The sequence below is a fragment of the Somniosus microcephalus genome, chromosome 13 (assembly GCF_052327205.1).
Source record: "Somniosus microcephalus isolate GS21.2 chromosome 13, FLI_Smic_1.0, whole genome shotgun sequence".
Lineage (NCBI taxonomy): Eukaryota > Metazoa > Chordata > Chondrichthyes > Squaliformes > Somniosidae > Somniosus > Somniosus microcephalus.
Genome location: NC_140999.1, coordinates 167,361,158 through 167,377,586, shown reverse-complemented (window position 1 = coordinate 167,377,586; position 16,429 = coordinate 167,361,158). Strand labels below are relative to the sequence as shown.

Below are 16,429 nucleotides of genomic sequence, written 5' to 3'. Positions count from 1 at the left end.
GACGGGCGGGAGGACACTGTCTCCCTACGAGACCTCGCACCCTCAGCCGATCCGGAAACACCGCCACCACCCCCCCCAACCTCAGCCAAGGTAGACGGCATGCCGGAACCCCACGAGCCCTCGCCGACCACGCAAACACCAGCATCAACACTGGATAAGGCACCAGCACCGGATAAGGCAACACCACCGCTGCGGCGATCGGAGAGGCTTACGCAGCCTCCGGACAGACTGACCTACCAGAATTGGTAGTACACTTCACCCCGCCGGACTTAATTCTAAACAAGGGGTGAATGTGGTAAACCACGTTCACTATCGTATCACTGTTAGTAGTTAGCACTGCTCACCACTGTTCGTTATAACTGTATCACTGACCACTATTGTATCACGGTACGAGGTCGCCTCTTGCCACACTGCTATACCTGGGATGACCACTGCCGACTCCGCCTTGGCTCCACCCACCAGGCCAGGTATAAAGGTGAGCGACTGGCTGGTATTCCTCCTGCTTGGATCGGATCACCCACGAGAGTGGGCTCTGTTATTTAGTCAATAAAAACCTTTAGTCACCTTCGTAACTCTTCGCCTTTTATTGGAGGAATTGATAGGTATATCATCAGCGTACATGTGGAAGCTGGTCCCATGTTTGTGCATAATGTTGCCATGGGCAGCATGTATATCAGGAAGAGGAGGCGATCAAGGATGGATCCTTGGGGGACTCCTGATACAAAGTTACAGGGGTGGGAAGAGGAGCCATTGCTAGGGATGCTCTGGCTACACTTGGATAGGTACGAGTGGAACCAAGCAAGGGCAGTCCCTTGAGCTGGACAATGGAGGAGAGGCATTGGTGGAGGATGCCATGGTCAACCATGTCAAAAGCTGCAGAGAGGTCATAATCACATATTATGTGGTTCGTGACTTTGATTAGGGTCATTTTGGTGTTGTGGGAAGGCAGAAACTTGTTTGGGGGGGATTGAAACAGTGAGCTGTGGGAGAGATGGGCATGGATCTCAAAGGTGCCAATATAGCTAAAGACTTTGGAGGTGAAATGGAGTTTGGAGATGTGGACAGAGGGATTGCAGGTGGGTTTTTCCAGGAGAATCATAATGACGATGATGGTTTGAAAGGGAGGGTGATGGTGCCTGAAGAGAATGAACCATTTACAATGACAGCTAGCATGGGGGCCAGGAAGTTAAGTTCTCAGCCGTTTAGTGGAAAGAGGGCTGAGAGAGCAGGAGGTGGCTTTGATGGATGAGACAGCTAAGAAAAATCATGTGGGAGATGGGAGAGAAACTGTAGAGAGATGGGGGTTCAGGGCTAGGGTTGGGGAAGTCAGGGGCAAGGTTTGCCTTGGTAAGCAAGGCCCAACTCCCACCTGAACGCAGTGCCAATAACATCAGGCCGACGTTCGGCAGACAGGCGAGCCCAGCAGGAGCTTCTAGCTGGGAACCTGCAGGAACGGTCCCTGACAGGTGAGTGATCGTAGGGTAAGCAATCCTGGTCGGGGGAGAGAAGCCTGGGGCCCTAAGTTTCCTTGTGGGGCCTGGAGGACCACTGCTGCTCCTCATTGGCCCATGAGCAAACCATTAAAAAAAACTTACTTGCCTATTATTACACCTTCTGGACCTGCTGCCCCTTTGCGCCTAGCCCTCCTGGCGAGGTCATAACTGCTGTCGAGGGTTCAAATACAGTCAGCATCTGAATTACGTCATCAGCCCCTGATTTTTGGATTTCAATGAGGCCCTCCCCTGCCTGGTGCGAGGGCCTTGCTGGCTGGCCAGATCACGCCTGTTAAAATGGCACGGGTGTGAGGCCAGCGAGGCTTATGTGAGTAGGTCACTGCGAGCATTTTAAACCACTGCGTGCCTCATTCTTGTCGGGCATGGAGAGTTAAAATCAGAGCTATGGTCTCTGTCTTGATGACAAAGAAGTCCATGAGCTCCTCACACGTCTTGTAAGAGGTGAGGGTGGACAGGGTAGGAAACGGGAGAAAAATTCAGTTGTTTGTGCCTCCCGTTAATGCCTTAAGAGGGCGCTAATGGGGCGCAACGCAACTAGCGCCTGGGCGCAGCGATATCTGCGCCTCTTGCAAAATTGACTGGACATTTTGCGGCCGCGCTAAACAATATCGCCCGATCTTCTGCTCACGCAGATCTTGACGTCATTCGAGAGTGCGACGCCCTTGTGACGCCCCAGGACGGAAATTGAGTGGCGCCCCCCTCCTTTCCGCCTGGCGCAACCAGTGACAGGTAGACTGGAACACTTCCCAGTCGCTGTGGGGCTGGGGGGGCGCTATTTAAAGGGGGCCTCTTCCTGGCTTTTGTGTGGTAGCCATTTTTGCACCACTCGTTCTGAGAGAGAGAGATTTTGAGAGAGAGAAAGAGAGACTTTTGCATTGAGTCAACGCTGTCTGAGGTAGTTTGGGCTTCTGACCATAAGTTTGCAGATACTTTGGTTTTTGACCTTCATGACTTTGATTGCCCAGATACTATGGGGGCTGCAATGGATGGGGACATCGTCCTTCATCATCACATTCGGAGGGCACAGAGACGCAGAGAGAGAGCGGCAATTATGGCCAGATGGAGGAGGGCCAACAGGAGACCTTACCGTCCCAGGGTTTTTCGCCAACAGTTCTACTACATTAATATGTCTGAGGAGCAGTGTTTGTGAAGGCTGCGCTTCAGCAAGGAGGTGGTCACTGAGCTCTGCCACCTGCTTCAGCCAGATCTGCAGCCTCAACTGAGGAGCAGGACGTCTATGTCGGTGGCAGTGAAGGTCACAGTGGCTCTCAACTTTTATGCCACCGGCTCATTTCAATCAGCTACTGGGGACATCGCCAATATCTCCCAGTTCGCGGTGCATTGCTGCATCCGTCAGGTCACAAATGCCCTGTTTCCCCATGACCCCGGACAAGCAGCAACAACGCGCAATGGGCTTTGCGAGGATAGCGGGCTTCCCCATGGTGCAGGGCGCCATTGACTGCACGCATGTGGCTTTGTGTGCACCGCAAGAGAATGCCGAGGATTTCCGCAACCGAAAGGGGTCCCATTCCTTAAATGTTCAGTTGGTCTGTGACCACAGACAGCTGATACTCACTGTCAATGCCCACTTTCCTGGCAGCAGCCATGATGCCTTCATCCTGCACCAGAATTCTGTGGCAGACCTTTTCCAGGCACCGCATCACCCAGGAGGTTGGCTTCTCGGGGACAAGGGATCCTCTGTGCACCTGGCTGATGACACCGCTCCATACGCCCAACACCTGTGCTGAGCTGCAATACAACGAGAGCCATCAAGCTACCAGGAACATCGTTGAGCACACAATCGGCGTGCTCAAGCAATGGTTCCGCTGCCTGGACCATTCTGTAGGAGCCCTTCAGTACTCACCTGAGCGAGTCTCCCACTTCGTTGTTGTGTGCTGCATGCTGCATAACCTTGCAATCCTCAGGACCCAGCCAATGCCACCAGACATTGGAGCACCACCAGAGGAGGAGGAGGAAGATGAGGAGGAAGATGAGGAGGATGATCATCAGCAGCACCAAGGCAGGAGGGAGGCACACAATGTACAAAGTGGAAGGGCCGTTCGTCAAAGGCTCATAGCAAGTCGCTTCTAGGCCCCTTCTGAGGAAATGGCTTCTGCCATTCAAACAACCTGAATGAAACCATCCCGCAACCCCTAAGCTGGTCAAGGCAACATGTACATTTTGAATACAGAAAATTATTTATTTTACAAACTCTGTGCGTCTCATTTCCGCAGGACAAACTAATAGAAAGAAACACAAAAAAAATAGTCATTAACATAACTGGCTCTCACAACCTGGAGACAATGTCCAAATCAGTTAAAAAAAAATTGACCACGAACCTCAGCCTTTAATAAAACAATGAACAACATTTTGTCACACATCCTACTTTTTTCCCATCGAGGGTGATCTGCTTCCCTTGCGAATTTCCCCCCTTCCCACCTTGTAGCTCCTCCGTAATGGGGCCCCAGTGGCTGCGGCAAGGCTGGTGGAAGGCTGCTGATTGTCACAACCTGAGACTGCAGATGCCCTTGAAGGACGGCCTCGACCAGCTCTGGGCCTGGAGGGCCCGGCTGCAGACTGCACCAACTCTGCATGGGCGGTAGCAGTCTGTCCTACAGGCGGTGGCAAGTGCAGTGGAGAAGTGACAGTGGTGACAGCAGGAATGCTGTCACCTTGAGAGAGGACAGCACCTCCCTGCTCTACCGACACACAGGCACTCCCACGGGGCAGCACTTCAGCATCCGGAGCAATCTGCTGGAGCACAGATTGTTGGCCTGCTGCAGCGCAGTGAGAGCCCCGGGGAAATGTGTCTGAACCAGCGAGGATGACAGCAGTCAGTGCTCGCGTGGCCTCAATCTGAGTCTGCATGAGAGCAGTCAGAGATGGGGTCATGGCAGCCAGTGACTGAATTGCAGCACTAAACATTTGCGTGGCATCTGCCTGTGCTACAGCAAAGTGCTCCACACTCCTTGATTCAATGGATTCGGGCACCCTTGCCACTGCAGCCATGAGCTCAGTGTGCCTGTGCTCCGCCTGGGCGCTCATTTCAGCGAGGACCTGCTCCTCCTCTGCGTCCAGTGCAGCAGGACTCGATGGCATACTCTCCCTCCGGGGAGAAGGCCCCCAAGCTTCCCTACCCGCATCGCGTTGCTGCAGCCCGCTGGGTCCTGGAGCTTCACCCTCATCAGACCATTCCCCCCTGCTCCCCTCCAGGAAAGGCATATTCCCAGTGTGGGCATGGGCTTCCTCGGGAGAGGGGGGCACTGATGCTCCGGCTTCCTCTTCCTCCTTGCCTTCAGCTTCACTCCCACTGGCAGCTTGAGGGCCCGTCTCCTCACCTGGTGAATCACCATCTGAAAGCAGGGAGGTACAAGAGTGGCTTTAGCGTGAGGACAGGGTGGCAGCAAGGGAGGCATGAGTGCAGCGATTTAGTGATTTGGATTGAAAGTGTCAAAGGCTGGTGTTGTGAGGAACAAGTGGAAGGAGAGAGGACAAAAAGGTGATGACCTTACCATTGCTGTCCAGAACAGGGTCAGCGTCTCCAGTGGCGATGGGACCAGTCACCCGGCTTGCCACAATCCTGTGGATGCGCTCCTCAAGATCGATGAGGGGTTGCAGCTGAGGCCGCCCTCCTATTATGAGACAGTTTGGCCTGCAAGAAAAAGGATGGCGTCTGAGTAAATATACAGCCATGGTCTTGCCTGAAATGCCTCCCATAGTTGAATAGCCCTTACTGTATGCAGCAATGGTTTTGCCTGAAATGCCTCCCATAGTTGAATAGCCCTTACTGTATGCAGCCATGGTCTTGCCTGAAATGCCTCCCATAGTTGAATAGCCCTTTCTGTATGCAGCCATGGTCTTGCCTGAAATGCCTCCCATAGTTGAATAGCCCTTACTGTATGCAGCCATGGTCTTGCCTGAAATGCCTCCCATAGTTGAATAGCCCTTACTGTATGCAGCCATGGTCTTGCCTGAAATGCCTCCCATAGTTGAATAGCCCTTACTGTATGCAAAGTGTGGAATGTGCGTGTGTTTGATGAAAGGGCCATAGGTGTTGGATGAGTGTTGGGCATTGGGGCTTTTAAGACCCTCTGGCCATAAAGTGAGGTTGAGATGGAGGGATGGAGAGGTTTTGAAAAAAAGGCACTCACCCTGACAACCCGAGTGAGGTCGTTGAACTTTTTCCTACATTGCACATGGGTCCTAGGCACCATGCTGCTTGAGGTGACTCTCTCAGCCACCTCCCTCCACACTCACACAGAATCACACAGAAACCCCACAGTGCAGATAGAGGCCATTTCGGCCCATCGAGCCTGCACCGACACATATCCCACCCGATCCCCGTAACCCCTACACCAACACATATCCCACCCTATCCCCGTAACCCCACGTATTTAATCCCCCTAACACTAAGGGTCAATTTATCATAGCCAATCAACCTAACTTGCACATCTTTGGACTGTGGGAGGAAACCGGAGCACCCGGAGGAAACCCACGCAAACACGGGGAGAATGTGCAAACTCCACACAGACAGTATACTCGCGTGGCAAAGGCCTCCTGCCACTCTCTGGGTACAGAGTGGATCTTCTGCACTCCACCGCGGCAACCAGAGCCTCCAAAGCCCGCTCGCAGAAGCGCTGTGCTCGCTCCCTGGCCCTCTCCATAGTGTTTGGCTGCTAGATTTAGCCACAGGTCTGCCCAGGCCGAGATTCAAGGCTGCAATGAGCAGGGTGTGGCTGCAGAGCAAGATCGACCCTCCCCTTTAAGAACTGACCGGCGCCAGTGTGTCGGTGTTCCATTGCTGACTGACAGCACATGAGCTTCGCCAGCACTCTGAGGTAGCGCCTCGCTCCTCGGCCTTAGCGCCTTAAGAGAGGTGTGTAGCGCCTGATTTAGCGCTCCAATCACCTCCAGGGGCGATAGAAGTCAAGTTTGCAGTCGGAGGCGATAATTAGTGCCCGGCGCTAAACTTTGCGCCCGGCCGATATTTGTGCCCCAAACGGGGTGATACCGAATTTCTCCCCCTTAATGCCTACTACTGTGACTGAAACATCTCAAAATGCTTCACACTATGAACTTTGAAGTGCAGTTACTGTTGTGGAAGCGCATATATTTTTTATTAGTTAATTATCAGCAACTGAATGGTGAAATCATTTAATTGAGACACCCATCCTGTCATGGTATTAAAATGATGTTTGTGTCAGCTGTGGCTCAGTTGGTAGCACACTTGCCCTCTGAGTCAGACGGTTGTAGGTTCAAGTCCCACTCCAGAGACTTTGAGCACAAAAATCCAGGCTGATACTCCAGCGCAGTGCTGAGGGAGTGCTGCACTGTTGGAGGTGCCGCCTTTCAGATGTCTGCCCTGTCTGCTCTCTCAGATGGACGTAAAAGATCCCATGACACTATTTTGAAGAAGAGCAGGGGAGTTATCCTTCAGTGTCCTGGGCAATATTTATCCCCCAATCAACATGACAAAAACAGATTATCTGGTCATTATCACATTGCTGTTTGTGGGAGCTTGCTGTACGCAGATTGGCTGCCATGTTTCCTACATTACAACAGTGACTACTCTTCAAAAATTACTTCATTGGCTGTAAAGCACTTTGGGATGTCCGGTGATCATGTAAGGCGCTATATAAATGCAAGTCTTTCTTTATCTAAATGTCTGAACATGATCTAGGAAACATGCTCTGTTTCGCTGCTGGTTAGAATTTTTATGTTTATTAATGACAGTGCTGATTGAAAGAAACTAATGTAAAATAAATAGTTAGAAAAGATTATTTTTCATGTTTTCTCCTGTTTTCTGCTCTGCTCTCCTGAATGTGCTGAAGCACAGTTCCACTGGTCTCTGGTCAAGTGGTCTTCCTTAATATTTTATTCCTGGGATGAGAGGGTTGTCCTATGAGGAGAGATTGAGTAGATTGGGCCTATACTCTCTGGAGTTTAGAAGAATGAGAGGTGATCTCATTGAAACATATAAGATTCTGAGGGGGATTGACAGGGTAAATGCTGAGAGGTTGTTTCCCCTGGCTGGAGTGTCTAGAACTAGGGGGCATAGTCTCAGGATTAGGGGTCGGCCATTTAAGACTGAGATGAGGAGGAATTTCTTCACTCAGAGGGTTGTGCATCTTTAGAATTATCTACCCCAAAGGCCTGTGGATACTGAATCATTGAGTATATTCAAGGCTGAGATCAATAGATTTTTGGACTCTAGAGGAATCAGGGGACATGGAGATCGGGTGGGAAAGTAGAGTTGAGGTCGAGGATCAGCCATGATCTTATTGAATGGCGGAGCAGGTTCGAGGGGCAGTATGACCTACTCCTGCTCCTAATTATTCTATTCTTATGTTCTTATGTAATATTTATGTGTCTGGACAGTGAGTGTTAGTTGTAGTGTCCGTGTGTTGATAGAGACACTGAAGACAGGAGTTGGTTCATAGGTGTTTACTAAGCAAAGTCTGGAGGGGTACTAACGGATATAACACAATATACAGGCTTATATAGCCCGAGTGGCCATTACCGGCATTACAGCACATATGGGGCTCTTAAAGGCACATACACTACAATTCCTCCCCTTTTAGCTAACCAGTACGTCATATTTTAAGTAATTATTAATTACATGTTATAAGAAAAATAATATACACATTGCTGTAGTTAATTAATTATAAGTCAGTCTCTCTGGAGGCTTCCTGACTCGGTCCGGATAACGCCTCGGTGGTGTAGTAGTTTCTGGTGGTGTAGTAGGTTCTTTTGGCAAGGCTGATTCGGCTTGAATGCCAGTGTCGGGTTCATCGGGTTCCAGTATCACCGGATCGGAGGTAGATATGGGTATTTCTACTTCATCGTTCGGCGTATAGAGTTGTGGTGTAGGTTGTCCCTTTTCGGATGACTCTATGATTTGGTCAGCATGGCGCCTTATTATGCTTTCTCCGATGTCCACGGTATACATCAGTGGTCCTAGTCGTGTGCAGATAGTTCCAGGCTGCCATTTCTCGGTACGGTACTCCCGGGCCAAAACTTGTTGACCTATCTGGAAGGTTCTAGTTGGCCTTTCATTCATGCCTTGAAACTGCCGGTTCTCCACGTCCCTTCTGATGTTGGGCTTGACCAAATCCAGCCGGCATCTTAGGTTTCTATTGAAGAACATCATGGCGGGAGTTTGGTTGGTAACCATATGTGTTGCATTCCTGTATGCGAACAAGAAGTTATCCACCTTGTGCTGAAGTTTTATGTCTTCATTACCCATGGCCTTTATGGCCTTCTTGAAGGTCTGGACAAACCTTTCAGCCAATCCATTGGTGGCGGGATGGTACGGGGCGGACGTGTAGTGCTTAACCCCATTGTTTTTTAAGAGCTTCCTGAATTCTTCGGACACAAATTGCGGTCCATTATCAGAACAGATCTGTTCCGGCAGCCCATTCCTGGCAAATATGGTCCTTAATACTGTGATGGTTTCTTCCGTGGTGGTGGAGGACATCTTTATTACCTCCGGCCACTTGGAGTGTGCATCAACCGCGATTAAGAACATTGAGTCCATAAATGGACCAGCAAAGTCGATGTGTACCCTTTGCCAGGGAGATGAGGGCCACTCCCATGGATGTAGAGGGGCTTGTGGTGGAGCGTTTTGGACCTTCTGGCATCCTAGGCAGCTCTTGGTCATTTCTTCGATGTCTCCATCGATACCTGGCCACCATACAAACGCCCTGGCTAGGTTCTTCATTTTCACTCCACCCAGATGCCCCTCGTGAAGCTCCTTTAGCACTTTATCCTGGAGTTTGGGTGGAATCACCACTCTGGATCCACACATCAAGGTTCCTTGGCACACTGACAGCTGTTCTCTTCTTTGCGAGAATGCTGGCAACAGTGGTTCGCCATGTGCTGGCCATCCCTTCACTGTTAAATCGTAGACCCGTGAGAGAGTCGGGTCATTTCTCGTTTCCCTTTCAATGGCAGAATTTGTTACTGGTAGACATTCCACTATGGTAGAGTGGAACACCTCCACTGGGTCTACTGCAGGTGCCTCTTCTACCGTTGGCAACGGTAGGCGCGATAAACCGTCAGCATTCCCATGCTGTTTTGATCCTTTGTATTCTATGTTGTATTGGTGTGCCCCTAGAAAAAGGGACCACCTCTGTAGCCTTTGCGCTGTCATAATGGGAACACCCTTTTTAGGGTTGAATATGGAGATGAGGGGTTGATGGTCAGTCAACAAGGTAAATTTTTGTCCGTGTAGGTAATGGTTGAATTTCTTCACCCCCCATACCAGGCAGAGTGCTTCCCTGTCGATTTGGGCATAGTTACGCTCAGCTGAGTTCAATGAGCGTGACGCAAAAGCTATCGGCCGTTCCGAGCCATCAGGGAATTTATGCGATAATACTGTTCCTATGCCGTAAGGGGATGCATCGCACGCCAGTCTGATTGGCAGTGATGGGTTATAATGAGCCAAAACTTCTTTGGATGTGATTAAGTCTTTGCATTTATGGAAGGCACGTTTGCAGTCTTCGTTCCATTTCCAAATTACTCCTGTTTGTAGCAGTTCATTAAGAGGGTGTAGAAGAGTTGATAAGTTCGGTAAAAATTTATGATAGTAATTTATTAATCCCAGGAACGACCTTAATTGTGAAACATTTTCAGGTGCTGGGGCTTTTATGACCGCTTCAATTTTTTCAGGTGACTTATGCAATCCTTCCTTATTTATTATGTGGCCACAATATGATATTTGATTTCGGAAAAATTTGCACTTGGGGCGATTTGCTCGTAGGCCCCGTTCTCTCAGCCTAGTGAGCACCTGCTCTAAATTGGCAAGGTGCTCGTTGTTGTTTTCTCCTGTTACAAGGATGTCGTCTAGGTAGCATTGAGTCCCCGGAATCCCTTGGAGGACTTGCTCCATAGCTCTTTGCCAGATAGCTGGAGCGGATGCTACTCCGAAAACCAGTCGATTGTACTGGTACAGACCTTTGTGTGTATTTATCGCGAGATATTTTTTAGAGGCTTCTTCAACCTCCATCTGTAGATATGCCTGTGCCAAGTCAATTTTGGTGAAACGTTTCCCTCAGGATAGTGAGGCGAAAATATCTTCTATCCTCGGAAGAGGATACTGTACCGTGTGAAGGACCGGGTTTACAGTCACCTTGAAGTCTCCACAGATGCGAATTTTTCTCTGTTCTTCAGATTTATCATTCTTCAATGCTTTCTTCATGACTGGGACGTTGGGTGTTGCCCACTCGCTCCAATCTATTTTAGATAATACGCCTGCCTTTTCCAAATTCTCCAGCTCTGCCTCGACTGCTGGACGAATTGCGTATGGCACCGGTCTTGCCTTAAAAAACTTGGGAATTGCTGCATCTTCCACTTTTATTGAGGCGGTGATGCCTTTCAAGGTTCCTAGTTTCTCTTGAAACACTTCCTTGGCGTTGGCCAAGATGTCTTTTAATCGTTCAGGTATGACGTCATCATCATTTTTTTCCTTACTGGTCACCGTCAGTGCCTGAATGGAGTGCCAGCCTAAACGTATTTTCCTGATCCATTCACGTCCCAACAGCGGTGGACCACCATCTTGTAGAACATATAAATACAACTTCTATATTTCCTTGCCATTGTATACAACAGGCACCCTTATTTTTCCTTTGGGGTATACTTTCTGCCCCGTATATGTTTTCAAGATAATGGATGTGTCTTTTAAAGGTATATGCGGAAATAGCCGCTCGTAATCCCGTCGATTTATGACGGTCGGAGTTGATCCTGTATCTAGCTCCATTTTAACTGGGGACCCTGCTATTGTGAGGGTAACCCAAATGGTCTGGTAATCTTCTTTGGCAATTACATTATGTAATTTGAGAGAGCTTAGTCTCTTGTTCCCGGAGTTGCTATCGCTCTTCTGGTCTTCGGAGCTACTGTCCGTCATCATTTGTACCTTTCTGTGCTTTTCCTTATTGATTCTTTTCCTGTTAGTGAATTTTTTGTTTCCAGATCGGCACACACGTGGAATGTGTCCCATCTTTCCGCATTGCCTGCATGCTTTGTCCTTGAACCAGCAGTCCCTCTGGTCATGGGTGGATCTGCCACAGCGATAACATCTCTCGAAACCCCGTGTCATTTCATGGGTGCTGAAGTCCTGTGGCCTTTGCTGTATCTCTGCAGCTCCTCTTGCACTGAAAGCCTTGTCCAGTGTTAAATCTTTCTCAGAAAATAGCTTTTTTTGTGTTCCTACACTTAGGAGACCGCAGACGAATTTGTCTCGCAGAGAATCTGCCAGTCCTGCCTCGAATTGGCAGTGTAGGGTATCAACAATCTCCTTAAAATTCTTGTCCATCGGTTCGGCTGGAGTGATTAAGTTTCGTAACAGCTTGTATGTCTTTGCGCCCATTAGATCCAGAAGTACTGAAGCTTTTTTCTCATCTTCTATTCCATTTGCGGTGCAATATACCTCCACTCTTTCCACATATGTGGTCCAATCCTCTATCTCGTTATCAAAAGCATCAATATTGCCAGAATTAGGCATCTTAGAAAAGTTATGGCGCTTCCCGCGCTTTTCTTTCTTTTCTGCAGAAAAGATATGGCGCTTCCCGCGCTTTCCCGCCGCTGCTGCCGATGACAACGCTGTTTCCTGCGGTTTCCGTTCTTTTTTTATTTATTTATTTATTTACAGTTGGAGACTCGTTCCCGCCGGACTCTCTCTGTAGGTCTGAACACCGACCTGCTTGCAGCCGCGGCCGTCTCCCGAGTGCTCCCTCCCCGTCTGTTACTGCTTGCCTCTGCTTTCGCTGCTTGGCCCAGCTGTAGAGCCAGCCGCTGGAGCCCCAGCCTGACGCCCAGGAAGGATTACCGCAGTACCTGCCACCAGCTTGGCCAGCTGGTGAAACAACAGCTTCTTTCACTTCTTGATCCTTCTGGATGCCAGAGGAATCGATGTCCTTGAGGTGCTGCCGAATTGTAGGTAAGTCCGTTTCCACTTCGTCGCCACTGTAGTGTCCGTGTGTTGATAGAGACACTGAAGACAGGAGTTGGTTCATAGGTGTTTACTAAGCAAAGTCTGGAGGGGTACTAACGGATATAACACAATATACAGGCTTATATAGCCCGAGTGGCCATTACCGGCATTACAGCACATATGGGGCTCTTAAAGGCACATACACTACATTAGTAGCCTGTACATAGTAGGAAAGAGGAACATCACAGCCAAACTCAATCTTGTTCTTACCTCGCATATATATTATTATGTATATATACACGCACACGTTACAGCAGAGGTTACTGAATAGTGATCAGCAACAGGAATCTTGGCTGTTTTTTGCTCTTTCCTTGCCCAAAGATACCAAGGTCCCGCTCTGCTCCCCCATTACCACACTGGTTGGGAATACTTAACCCAGTGGAAACCAGAGATTGAACCAAGGATGTTTCTTGGTCTATATAAATCAGTTCTACACCACTTTGTGCATCTTACCCACTAAGCTGTCAGGGCAACCTTGCAAATTATTTTCCTAACTGAGGTTTTTATATATGTGGGTGTGTGTACATAGAAAAATAACAGAAGAGACTTTCTTTGTTCACTGAGTATTCGCTTGTAGATAATTTTATGTAAATATGGGTGTGTATATATCTCTTCTCTTAGGTGTATATATATCATAAATAGATGCATGTGTGCATGATATAGATATGAGTTTGTGTATAATTAATATAGACACATGTAAATGTATATATTTGTTATAAATATACATGGGTGTTTATATTTTCTATAGCGTTGAGTGCATGTTTTATATAGATATAAATGTGTGTGTATTTTATGTAGATATGTGTGTATTTTATATAGATATATATGGCTGTGTATATTTCCTATTGATACTGCTCTTTGAATATAAAATAAGGCCAGAGACCTTCATTTCTCAAATGGGTTGGAATGATTATGTTTAACATATAAGGAGAACCTCTCTTGCTTGGGTGCTCCCGAACATATTGGGAAATTGTACAGCCCAACTTTTCCTGACATTTCCTGCGTATTGCTATTTGCGATGTCTGGAGCTAGGGCAACTTCACAAACAGAATTAAAAGTCAAATCTTTATCTGAGAGGAGATTCTTTTGAACGGATTCACACATCAGCTCACAAAAGAAACCAACTGAACAACGAGTAGCTGTTTCCAAACAACAGTCTCAACGGAAAAACTCTCCTTTCATTTGGTTTCATGTTGTTACTAATCTACAACTACCAGAGGGGAAAAATTCAATTGCTTTGCACCTCCCATTAGCGCCCTAGGGCACAAAGCAACTAGCACCCGGGTGTGGCACCGCCAACGCCTCCCACGAAATTCAGCGGGAGGATAGCAGCGGCGGTAACCGTTAGCACCCTGCGGCGCTGCGCCGCTGGCGATGACATCATCACTGTGTGCAGCACCCCGCTCACGCCCTGGCCGCGATCTTTGGTAGTGCCCCCTGACTTACCGCCAGGCGCTATGTCCGACGGGGTCAAGGGGGCCTACCTGCGGCCGGGGTGGCGCTATTTAAAGGCGAGGTGCCAGGCAGCCATTTTTGTTGCTGGCCGCCTGCCAACACCTGCCTCCGCTGCCGTCCCTGGCCTCCTGAGCACCACCCGCCCCCCCACGGAGTGCCGGCTGCGCTCCATGAGCCCGGCACTTCTCTTGAGTGCCGGGCTCTTTTGCCAGCACTTCGATCCCTGGTGGCCCAGCTGGGCCCCGTGTCGTGGCACGCAATGCTGCAATATTCCCTCGCAGTGCCCCAAGAGGGAGGCGGGGCGTTTCCAGTAGCGCCCTGCTTCCCTCTTGGGGCACTACCACTCAATTTCGGCCACGGGTTCGCTAATTTTTTCGGGGTGCTATAAGTAGCCCCCCGGCGAAGTTAGTGCCCCAAATGGGGCACGACTCAATTTTCCCCCCCCGGGCTTTTCGATTGTAGCACATCACTCCAAATCTGAGTCCGTTTTTTCCTTTGGTTTGTTAAGAATATTATGGTAATAAAGTTCCTGGGGTATGGTAGCATAGTGGTTATGTTACTGGGCGGGTAATCCCGAGGTCTGTCCTGATGATCCAGTGAATTTAAATCCCACCACGGCACCTGGGGAATTTAAATTTAGTTAATTAAATAAATCTGGAATAAAAAGCTTGTGTCATTAATGGTGACCATGAAACTGCCTGATTGTCATAAAAACCCAGCTGGTTCACTAAGGTCCTTTAGGGCAGGAAATCTGCTGTCCTTACCTGGTCTGGCCTATATGTGACTCCAGACCCACAGCAACGTGGTTGACTCTTAACTGCCCTCTGAAATGGCCTAGCAAGCCACTCAGTTGTAGCAAACTGCTACTGCAGCGGTTCAAGAAGGCGGCTCACCACCACCTTCTCGAGGGCAATTAGGGATGGGCAATATATACTGTCCTTGCCAGCGATGCCCACATCCCGTGAACTAATATATTTTTTTTAATTCCTGGGGATGCGCTCCACTGCCATAAGTGCAAGAGAGCAGAACCCACGCTCGTGCTAGCCCCAGGCTAGAGACCGGACCACGCTGTCATTTAACATAGTTGGGGTGAGCTGTTGACACCTCCAAGGATGTATCAGCAGCCCAACCCTCTACATATCATTGTAAAGCAGTGTGCACCCTGCTGCTCCACCTGAGATTCTCCAGAGGTGCAAGTGGGCCAAATCATTTTTTTTTAGATCTATAGATGTTATTGGATCAATTACCTTATTCTAATGAAGGTTTAGGACCTTCAGAAAGCATCAAAAAGACTCAATGCCAGCTCTCAACTGGCGTGAGTTTTGCTGATGCCTTTCAAGGACATAAAGGGTAGAATTCCTGTGGTAGCCCGAGAACTTCCCCTAACTCCCACCCCTCTTGACAAAATGTGCAGGTGGACAGAAGGTCTGCCCACAGCCTCCCTCACGGGAATTTAAAGGGCGAGTCTAGATGAGGTTGAATCCCGCTGAACCCCTATTCCAGGCCACCCCGGGCAAAAATCGGGATTCCGCCCTCTCCAGCCTCAGGAATTTGAGGGTCTAAGAGTTTTAATAGCTATAAAATGTAAAACTCAGTAACCATTAAGAAAACTCTGGACCCTTTTTCCCCCCTCGCTGACATAATTTGCAGCCCATATTCTAGCCATTCTGAATGCGATTTAAAATCTTTCTTACATGCTGCATATTCAGCGATCTTCTTAAACTGCGACATTTTATCGATTGTCTGAAAACAATACATTTACCAGGATTCCACACAGCCCCTTTTTCTTTGATCTGATCCTTGTCACTACTGTTATATCTCAATGATAATTGTGTGGGCTACGACAATCTGACACACTAGGCAGCAGCTCAGAACAACAACAACAATCTTTTTATGTTATTGCACAAACTGTTCAGTAGCACGTATCCCTTGAAACTTCCAGATCAAACTAGCATTTCCTCCCCAGGTACAAACTATTGTTTCTTTACAGTTTCTTTCACTTCCATTTCAGTTTATCTTTTTTGAAAAATTTCATTTAATTTTATACATTTCCTTCCCTATTTGTTCAAATCATTTAAATTCACTTAAAATCATTTGTATTCAATGATGTTATCTGTAACTTCATACAATGGGCAATTTAAAAATGAAACCAGAGAAAATAGGATGGCACAAACTCTTAGCTGCATCTTGTCGACCAAAAGCAATCAAGCATGTTACAAAAAAACAGGTTCACTGGTGATTGCCAATCTCCCTTTCCCTCTTCTTTACCCCTTTCCTCCCTTCCAAGGGGGAAAGACACTCGCTGGTAGCGTAACCTGGGAAATTAGAGACGCACAGCCCATGATGTTCCACCCATTAAAATGAATGGACAGAAAATCAGAGGCTGAATGCCCACAATTCCCTGAGATCCACTCCCTGTAAGTGCTATTCCCAGTGGAAGTGTCCGATCATGGAATCACCCCCTCAAGTG

At 48.4% G+C, this 16,429-nt stretch overlaps 1 protein-coding gene across 8 annotated transcripts in view; it reads left to right on the top strand.

The window, feature by feature from the left end:
- Positions 1-16,429, top strand: part of ptprt (protein tyrosine phosphatase receptor type T) — a 1,756,894-nt gene that overhangs the window by 1,500,198 nt on the left and 240,267 nt on the right. The gene's annotated exons all lie outside the window — the stretch shown is intronic.